The following is a 10,395-nucleotide window of genomic DNA, read 5'->3' on the forward strand; positions in this document are numbered from 1 at the left end:
TCCTCTCCTCTCCTCTCCTTTCCTCCCTCCCTCTCTTCCTTCTTGCTTTTTTGCTTTCTTGTTTGCTTGCTTGCTTGCTTGCTTACTTGCTTTTTACACTCCAGGTTTTATTCCCCTTCTGGTCCACCCTTGACTGTTCCACATCCCATAACTCCTGCCTGCCCCTCTGTCTTTCCCTCCCAGGTCCCTCCCTCCCTCCCTCATCACTTGTGATTGCTTTCTATTCCCACCCAAGTGGGACTGAGGAGGCCTCACATGGGCATTTCAACTTGTTGACCTTTTTCAGTTCTGTGGACCGTGTCTTGGGTATTCTGTACTTTATTTTGGCTAATATCTACTTATTACTGAGTACATACCATGCATGTCCTTTTGGTCTGAGTTCCCTCACTCAGGATAATATTTTCTAGTTCCATCCATTTTCCTGCCAAACTCAGGATGTTTTCATTCTTAATAACTGAGCAGTATTCCATTGTGTCAATGAACCACATTTTCTGTATCCATTCTGCTGTGGAACATCTGGGTTGTTTCCAAATCCTGGCTATCATAAACAAAGCAACTATAGTGCAATATGTGCCCCTCTGGCACGGTGGAACATCTTTTGGGTATATCAAGTGTGGTATTGCTGGGTCTTCAGGAAGATATATTACTAATTTTTTGAGGAACTTCCAGATTGATTTCCAGAGTGGTTGTACCAGTTTGCAATCCCACCAGCAATGCAGATGTGTTCCTTTTTCTCTCTATTCTCACCAATATGTGCTGTCGCCTGAGGTTTTGATCTTAGTGATTCTGATTGGTGTAAGGTGGCATCTCAGGGTCGTTTTGATTTGCATTTCTCTGATCACTAAGGACTTTGAACATATCTTTAGGTGCGTCTCAGCCATTCGAGATTCCTCTGTTGTGAATTCTCAGTTTAGTTCTATACCCCATTCTTTGATTTGGTTGTTTGGTGTTTTGGTGGTTAGCTTCTTGGGTTCTTTATATATTTTTGATATTAGCCCTCTATCAGATGCAGTGTGAGTGAAGATTGTTTTCCGATTGGGATGCTCTTACTTTTTCATTTTAAACATTAGTTTTGATTGTTATATACAACTATCATTATTAGGGAATTTTGCTGTACAAGCAATATGTGATAACATTGCAATTTTTTATCATTTATCCTGGTTCACTGTATGCTCTGTATATTCAACAGAACCATATACAATTAATTAGAGTGCCATTTTGAGGACAGAAATAAGCAGAACAATGAGACCGTACAGGTACAGCATACCATTGAGAAAAGATGATCCTTTTAAGGTTCGACTACCAGCTGTTTCTTCTGCATGTAAGCAGTCTCTTAAAACATGTTGATATTACAACAGAAAAGGGGAAGTCTAATAAATGTCTATACTATTTGAATACTGATGAGTGATTATGGGGATGTGGAAGTTTCTAATTTTCATTCTTGTTTATTTTTTGCACAACAGCAGTGACACGGATATCCACTTCCCACATGATGGATACATGACACAAAAGTAATACTAAAACAATTCAATAAAAGTAAAGCAGTTCAGAAAAGTAGAAGTGAGGATTGCACATATATTTGCAAGGAAGACATGGGGAGAAGCAATTCTAAAAATGGAAATATGAAATAGGCTTCCTTTGGGAAAAGAGCCTAACACCTTCTGCAAAATCTAACTAATTTTTCAAGTTTTTAATCACAAGAGTTCTCTCTTTAGCTGACAAATCAAAGAGAGGAGTACTATTTACAGTTCCCAACCAAAGCAGGTTGAACTTAATGAGCCTCATTCCTATGGTAATGTGGTATTTTTCCCCTTTCTGCTTCTGAGATAGACAAAAAAAAAAAAAATCTAGGTGTTATCAGATCATCAAATCAACTTTGCAAGAAGCTAGGTGTTTGCTAGAGTTCTGCAAGTACAGGGAAAAACCTGCCAGATAAAGTGAATTTTAGGGTAAAAGACTATATCCTACATAGAGGTTTATATGCTGATGGCATTCTGTGGTTAGATAGTTGGTGGATATGACTGTTGCACACGTTATTTACAGAAGCTCTGATTTCATCCCCAAGAGCAAAACAAGAACTAACCAGACAAAAATATGAGTATCCACCAGGAAGGAGATCATGAAGTTTCAACCCTTGATGAAGAGCTATTACCAGTAGACAGTTGCTGGTGGAGGTGAATTCTTCATGGTTGCTGTCACAGAAAAGCCCATAAGCACATAGGCAGCAATCAGTACTAAATGGACTAAGTGGGATTTTTTAAAAGAGTATATTAAAGTGGAAAGAAATAGGGGAAAAATTGGGAGGAGGACTTGATCAATACATATTATGTAAATGTATGAAATTCTTAGTACGAAATTTTACTTATTTAAGAATATTTAAATTAAATTAAAAATAAAAAAAATGGGATTGCTAATCTAGGGGAAGGGAAAAGATGTTCTTCTTACTGTATTGAGGAAGGTCTCACATTTCTGATTTCTGGCTTTACATATTATTTGGTATTGCACCCCCAATCAGTCCAACAACAACAACCAACAAATGGAGAAAGACAAGAAAAAGAAGCAAAGATACGGAACACAGGAAAGTAGAACCCCCATTTTTTTCTTTATTTTTTATTTTTTATTTTTATTATTATTATTTTTTTTTTTTTTTTGGCTTTTGCAATGTGCAGTGTGGTCTTGCCTATCTGTTGAATACTCACTCGTCTTGTAGTTTGACTTATTATTTAATACATTGCCAAGTAAGAGTTTCCAGAACCTAAGCTTCAAGGTGTCTCTAGTAGGATTTGTTTTCATCTGTCCTGGAGAGTTGCTTTTGAGGGCTCTCTGAGGAACCAAGGCTGAGGTTCATTTTGAAGGAACTTGAAATGATCTTAGTAGGAAACTAGCATTAATGTCAGACAATTCTTTGATGGTATCATATCTATCAGACTAGGAACCCTATGAAATATATAGTCATGTGAGCCACTAAGGTGGTTAAAAAAAAATTGAAGGCTTATGTTCAACCTCATAACAGTATACGAGTAAAATAAATGGCTCTTTTGGAGTCAGAAGTCATTTATCAGTCTTTTTATAGTTAAGTGCTTTATTGATAGTTATAAGAATACCAATTATAGGGTTTTGGTAAATGTACATTTTATTACTTGCTGACTAGCTATTATGTTGTTTTCTGAACATACTCAAATGTTGTACATTGATTATGAGAAAATCTAATGTTAACAACAATGATTCAGTTTTACTTGTCTGCTTTTATTTTAGAAATCACAAATGATTTTATAAATAACATTTCTTAGAAATTGCTACAGTGAAACTTTTTATTTTTAGGATACAGTTTTAAACACTATAAGACATATGCAAGAAATACATAGTGAGAATACAGAATAGTCTCATTTCCATCAAAATGTCAGTTATATTACCTGCTTTACTTTAAGAAACCTTTTCACATGAAAATAATTGATCTATTTTGAATCTTTACAATATTCAGTTTTCATGCATGAGAAATAAAATCGCACAGTAGAGCATAATTTGTCACATGGAATTGAGTAACATGGTATTTTTTTTTATTCAATCTCTATTCAAGTCATCTTATCAAATAAACCTATTTTATAATTCAGGCTCTTACAGTTTTACATTTTTTAGCGTGTGTGTGTTTGTGTGTGTGTGTGTGTGTGTCCACACATTACTGCAATGTCCCATAAAAGCTAGAAGAGCATCTTGGATTTCCTGGATCTGGAATTACAGGTTTTGAGTTGACCAATATGGATACTACAAACTAAATCTGACCTCTACAAGAACAGAATGGAGCTTATCCAAAAAACTCTCTCCAGCCCCAATTCAGCCTCTTGTAATGCTGAGTTATAAAAAAGATTGAAGCAACAACTCCAGGTTGATTTTCAACAGATTAATATATATATATATATATATATTTATAAGTAGAAGATATGAAATACTGTATGATATGTGGGCCACAGGCTGACCACTGGTAGATAGACAGACAGACAGAACATAGATTAATAGATAGCTAAATAGATAGAAAAATAGATAGGTAGATAGATAGATAGATAGATAGATAGATAGATAGATAGATCATGTATAGATTGATAAATTGGGCAAATTGATGATAGATAGGTAGATTGATTGATTAATTGATTGACTGATTTCTGATAGGCAGATAGATATACATAGTGGATTTTTACCAATATAAAAGCAATTGTTTGGTTGTCTGCATAGAAATTAGGAAAACTGACTCTAGGTAGGATTCTTCCTATAAGTTTCCTTTATAGTTTCCTGAAACCTGAACGTGCTGAAGTTAAAAGGTGCTCTTTGGCTTTTGTTAGTTACAGTGTCTCAGAAGCATGGACCCTACCCAGCTGATTTTGGGTATTGCTAATTCCTCTGTAGTCATCATGATTTCATGACTACAGTTCAAGAGGAGAGTGCTGACATTTTCATCTATGCTTATTTATTTTTCTGTTTCTTCTTTTTGTCAGATTGTCTTTGATATATTCCAAACTTCTGCTGTCATATGACATCATCATTAACAATTTGAGCCATGAGTTAGTTCTTCCTGGTGAACTAACTCCCTAATCATAATACTGTTTCATTTGTCTTCCATTGCTTTGCATATTAGAGGCAGGATCTCATTCTCTAGCCCAAGATTATTGCTATTATTTTGACAATGATTTGTCATACTTTCCTAATTTTGATCTTTATAACCACTTTGTCCTCAAGTTTTCTCATGAGAGAAAAATTAAATGCTATGCGGTTCTAGCTAGCCTGAGCATTACAGCTACTTTCCTGCCTCAGCCTCTAGACTCAAGTCTAGAGTGCTGGGATTACAAACATAAGCTAGCAAGCCTGACTTTTCACAGTAGCTTCAGCAAAATATTATTAATATAACCTCAAAATACCTCTACATAAGAAGAAAAGCAAAATTACAAAAATTCCCCATGTTCTTTGTCCCAAATTGTATATACCCACTCAGGTTATTAAGATCCCTTCCCAGAAGAGTGAGTTTGTCAAGAGCCTTAATTGGCCTCAGCAGTGAGTGTGTTCATTCATAGTTTGAATTTGATTCTTCACAAATTTGCATATTTTAGCATGACCAGAGGTTGTACTGTATGTACACTAAGTTAACATCATCTACATTAGTCTTTTAACATAATAATTTTTTGCAGTATCTCCATCCATGCCTTTCTACCTCTGAACCCCTAGCCAACTGTCCCTCCATTCCCTCCAGTGATTTAGCCAATATGTTACCTTTCAGAATATCTAGTAACACACATTTAAGTTTTCTCTGTGCTTTACATGTCACTAGAACTCATTGATTTTTACCACCAAATAGATCCCCTTTCATGGGTGTACCAAATTGTATTTATTCTTTCACTTACTGAAGAATGTTTTGGATGCTTAGATCATGGAGACTTTATATAACTATAAACATCTCAGGACAAATTTTCATTTGAATCTAAGTTTCTATCTCAGGTTTGACTTGGTTAGTAGCTACTAGGCATCCTTCTTTTCCATTTTCTCTGTAGTTATTTGAAATTTGTTTTTCTGTTCTATTCAATATTTCTGTTTTCCTTCCAGTGTATCTTTTTCTATACCTTTCCAAGTGCCTACTCTAGGGATTATAATATCCATATTAACTTGATAGTATGTAGGGGCTAAATATCACTATTTCTTATCTTCTATGGAAAATTGTAGAGAATGTTATTGAGAATGATTTTTATTCCTTAGTCACATAATATTCTCATAAGAATAACATCTATATACTTTTAAAAAGGCAAACCAGTTATAATCAAATTCTACAAGTGGGAAAGGATAAAAACTATCTCTATGCCACTTCAGAAAGTACTGTATTTCAGAATTATACAGGTATCCAAACTTCTGACTGATTGGCCACATGTTTGGAATACTCTCAAAGTGACTCATGGAAATCAGAATAGTTTTCTACTTTTAAGTTATGTATGATGCACATAAATCAGAGCAAATAAATAAAACATATTAATAAGGTCTGAGAGAGAATTTTGATAATTTCTCCCCATGCAAGTAAGAAAGTCATTCCCAGTTCCCAAGTTTCACTGTGCTTCAGCATACAATATTATTGAAAATTTGTTTCATAGGCATGCTTAATTGAGTTACTAATCATATGATTAATTTCAACATTTAAGGGTACTCCCCTACCTGTGGTAAGGCCAACTCAAGGATAATCTTTTATAACAAAATGATCTTTGTGGTATTGTCTGTCATAATTCTGAAGCTATCTAGGGATCTGTGCTATGTTCCCTCCTTGGTGGTAATGAATGCCTAAGACACTCCTAATACACAAGAAAATGTAGTTGGAGTTTTGGAACTGAATTTGAGATAAAGGGACAATGACAGACAAATTACAAATCAATATTTTCATTTGTTTCCATTATTAAATGCATTATAGAATTACCAGGAGAATAAAAATAATCTATGTTGAACCAATATTCTCCATTTTGTGTCTTTTTGCTTTTGATATCTTGAGGTATTTGATTTTTCTTTCTGGACACCATTTCATATCTGAATATTCCATTGATGTAGTGTAGCATTTTCACTGGAAACAGGTTACCTGTTTTTCTTAAGCTAAAAGGTCTTCATTTTACTGTCAGTTGCTAAAGATATCTTTAACTAGATCATTCCAGTTCTACCTAGCTCTCTACTGCTCATGTATTGCTATACTTCCGGTTTGACCCTGGGTCTTAGAATATATGACACATGAATTTTCATTCTCTCTAATACTTGGAGTAGTATCTAGTCCATATACATACGGTTTGGAGTGGGTAGAGAATGCCATAGGAACATATCATGGGTCTGTTGCCAAGTGCCTACCTTTTTTAAGCTCCTGCAGTCATTTCCATTTCCTTAAACATGCTATACTTTTGTTCCCTTGATAAAAAACCAAAATTCCATTCACCTTGTTCTTCTAAATAATTTGCCAAGTGATAACATCTCTGACCAAAGAGTAGAGGACAAAGAGTAAAATCATCAATGGATAAAGTCTGTCATAGGAGTCAGAGCAGAACCTACCCCTCCCACAAAGTCTGGGCTTTGTGTGGACCCCTGACATCTACAGTTGTTACCTAAAGTGCATACTCACTTGAAGTCTGGATTGTGAGTAAACAGAATAGACAGAGATAAGATAATATGTTTCTACATTCTTTACGAATGCTAGAGGAGTCCTTCCTAACACTGATTGAGCTGGAAATGAAGAATTTACCTGAACCTTTCTCTCCTCCTACGTCACAGTGTTGCACTCTAATGCTCTTACTTAAGCCAGACAATTCCAATTGAGAGAAGATACCAATTGAAATCCTTGTAGGGTCCATGGTCATTGGTAGTCTGTATTTATCCTACCTTCCTGATTTTCCTTCCTGGATTCCTCAAATGAGTATTCTATGCATTCTGTTCACAGCTATATTTAATGGGACATGCAATGTAATATAGCTTTTACCATGTCATTTAGATCCTGAGCCTGGACTGCTTGAAAACAGAGTAGACATCATGTGTCAGATCCTAAGCTAAGTGCTTTATAAAGATGATCTCTTTATGCCTGATAACAGACTGCTGGGGTTGGTGCAGTTTTATAATTGAAGACCCTGAGAATTCAAGAGGTTACGTATCATCCTCATAGTAAAGCTGCTATTGAGACATCTCCATGCTCAATTGCTTAGGACAGTTGGGTGGTAGAGCATAAAGCACATTCTCCAGAGGACCCCAGCTTGAAAACTGAGAAGAGGAAGGGAAATTGGTATGAAAGCTCTTTGCAGCAAAATTTGAATTATGTAATAATGCTGACACCGAAGTTCTTCTTTCATCATTTTGTTTGACTCTGGTCCTCCTGCCAAAGTCTTCCCAAGGTCAGAGCTAGCATTTCTTTGCAATCAGAAATGTGCTTGTAAAGCTTCTTAAAGCTCTAGGAATCTAGGGGGTTAGAGAACAAACCTTTGGTACAAACTTCAAAAATTTCACAGTAGAATGCAGAAAAACGACAGACGTTTTAGTAATCCTCTGGCTTTACCCAATGATAGCTTAGGTTTTGGTAATGGCTGCATAATGATCTTCAAGGAAGGTTACTGGCATTTTTAGCAAACTGGGGTTTTATTCCAGCATTTTCTTTTCATATTACAATACAACATTTAAAAACAGATGCATTTTTTCTACTGTTAACAGAAAAATTATCCTCTGGACTTTTATTAAATTGTATGAAATGCCTTCAAACAAATTTTTCATTATGAAAAAGACTGAGGAAGGTCCCATATTAATGATTAACATAAATTGTAAGATAATTACACCTTAACTTGGGACTTAGTTATATTTTATTATTGATTTCCTTTTAAACTATGAAGTTTCATGCAGTGTTTGCGGTGTTGTTTTTATAATTTTGAAGCCAATACAAGATGCATGTGTTGACAGAATGACTACTTGTCATGCCACCGCTTCAAATATCTACAGCTGACTCTCACTGGGTTTTCACCCCGTTCTTTGCATGTCATTCTGTCCCCACTTTATATTATTTTAAAAAAATCATTTTTATGAGTTCTGTGTGTGTGTGTGTGTGTGTGTGTGTGTGAGTGAGTGATTTATTGCCATTAAGTTAAAGATCTGGATTTTCATACCATAGGAAGTGGATACTTTTCACAACTGACAATCATGCAATATAGTGAACTGTGGGATATACTATAGTCATTTCAAGAAGTCACAGATTTTGAGTACCCAAGTCTTTGTCATTGGAAGCTTTTGTTTCCTTTGATTTTTATTACAGAAATATCAGTAAATAATAATACATAAGTACAGATTCCAGGAAGTAAACTATCATTCAAAATTATTAAATTAGTTGCATACTTTCAAGTACTCTTGATGACAAATTAATTTTAGCCCTGAAAAGCTACAGAGAGGTGACTTAGTCTTTTGGCTAGTCTATATTTGTGGAGTGACTAGGAAACAATATTCCATGATTTCCCCTCAGCGAGATTATTTAAGTTGATGTGTGTGGCTCGGCAGCAGTGGCTGCAATGCTGACCCTATCAAGAACTGGTTCTCACATGCCACATGGATGCCCATTTACTTATCTCACAGATGATAAGCCATCCTTCCTGGATACGCTGGGCTACTTCATTCATTACACGGCAGAATTTGTTACAGAAACCAATTTCGAGTTTTACCTTATAGGCAAATCTCATGAATGTCAAAGAATCACAACAGAGGTTTAAAAACATATGTTCACTGGGAATCTCTGAAGACTTTATGTCATCCATGGAATCAATAGGGAGGACCACGGTTGGTAGGTGACTTCCAGAAATACTCACTCATGAGATTTCCCTGGAAGTTCTTGCTCCTTGCTCTATACATGGACCATTGTTTGAGAGCCAGCACTCCAGCCATAGAGGTTTGCTTATGAAGCAGTTGCTTCATGAAACAGTCACACCCATTCTTACAGGACTCTTAGTACTCCATTATCTGCCTCAAGACACCCAGACACAGCCTACTTATTATTTTATAATGATTATATCAAATAGTATACTAAATTCCCTTTCCTTGAAATCAGAAGCTCTGCTAACATTAATGTTTTATGAATGCCTAAACTGCATTTAAAAAACACAGTGTTTGGAAAGACAATTATAAACCCAATCGTTAAACTTTTTCCACTAGCTATTGTATGTGTGACTCCAGAAGCTGTGGCATTTAGAAAAGTCAAAGTAGCCCGTGGCTCTGCTGTGCTCATGGGCATGCCATCCTTTGATCAGGACAGTCCCCACCTGAATTTCTGTGTTATTTAAATTTCCAGTCTGGCCTTTGGATATGTGAATGTATAACAAATATTCTGAGAATTTGGGGGTCATGGAAACAGCACAAATGGCTTGGCTTTATGTTTTTCTTTCCCTAGAAAAAGAGTAATGATGTTTTTGATTTCTTGTCTAATACTAGAAGGTATTGAGGGGCACAGGTTAGTTAATACATCCAGGTTAGTATCAGATAAAAATGATTCAATATCCTTGAAGTTTGTTTTTTTCCTTCTGTGAATATACCTTCAGACATCAGAACTGTTAATTTTTGACATGGGTAATATAAGATGGGAAAGGTATCCTGGCATTCAGGAGACAAAGAATACAACAATGTCACACTACATACAAACATCACACAAGAGATTTATTAGGAAGTTAAAACCCAGGAGGCTGGTTGCTTCTACATAGGAGAGAAACATAAAAGAACTGGATAGAACAAGTTTATATATGGTTTGGGGGAGGGCAGCTTACTGGGGAAGCCTAGGAATGAATGGGGAGATTGATGGCCTGATCTTGGGAAAACCCAGTGGTCAATGGGATTTTTTTCTTGGGGGTGGGGCTTAACCACTATTCTGCCTTGGGCCTT

Source organism: Mus pahari, chromosome 14 (genome assembly GCF_900095145.1).
Source record: "Mus pahari chromosome 14, PAHARI_EIJ_v1.1, whole genome shotgun sequence".
NCBI lineage: Eukaryota > Metazoa > Chordata > Mammalia > Rodentia > Muridae > Mus > Mus pahari.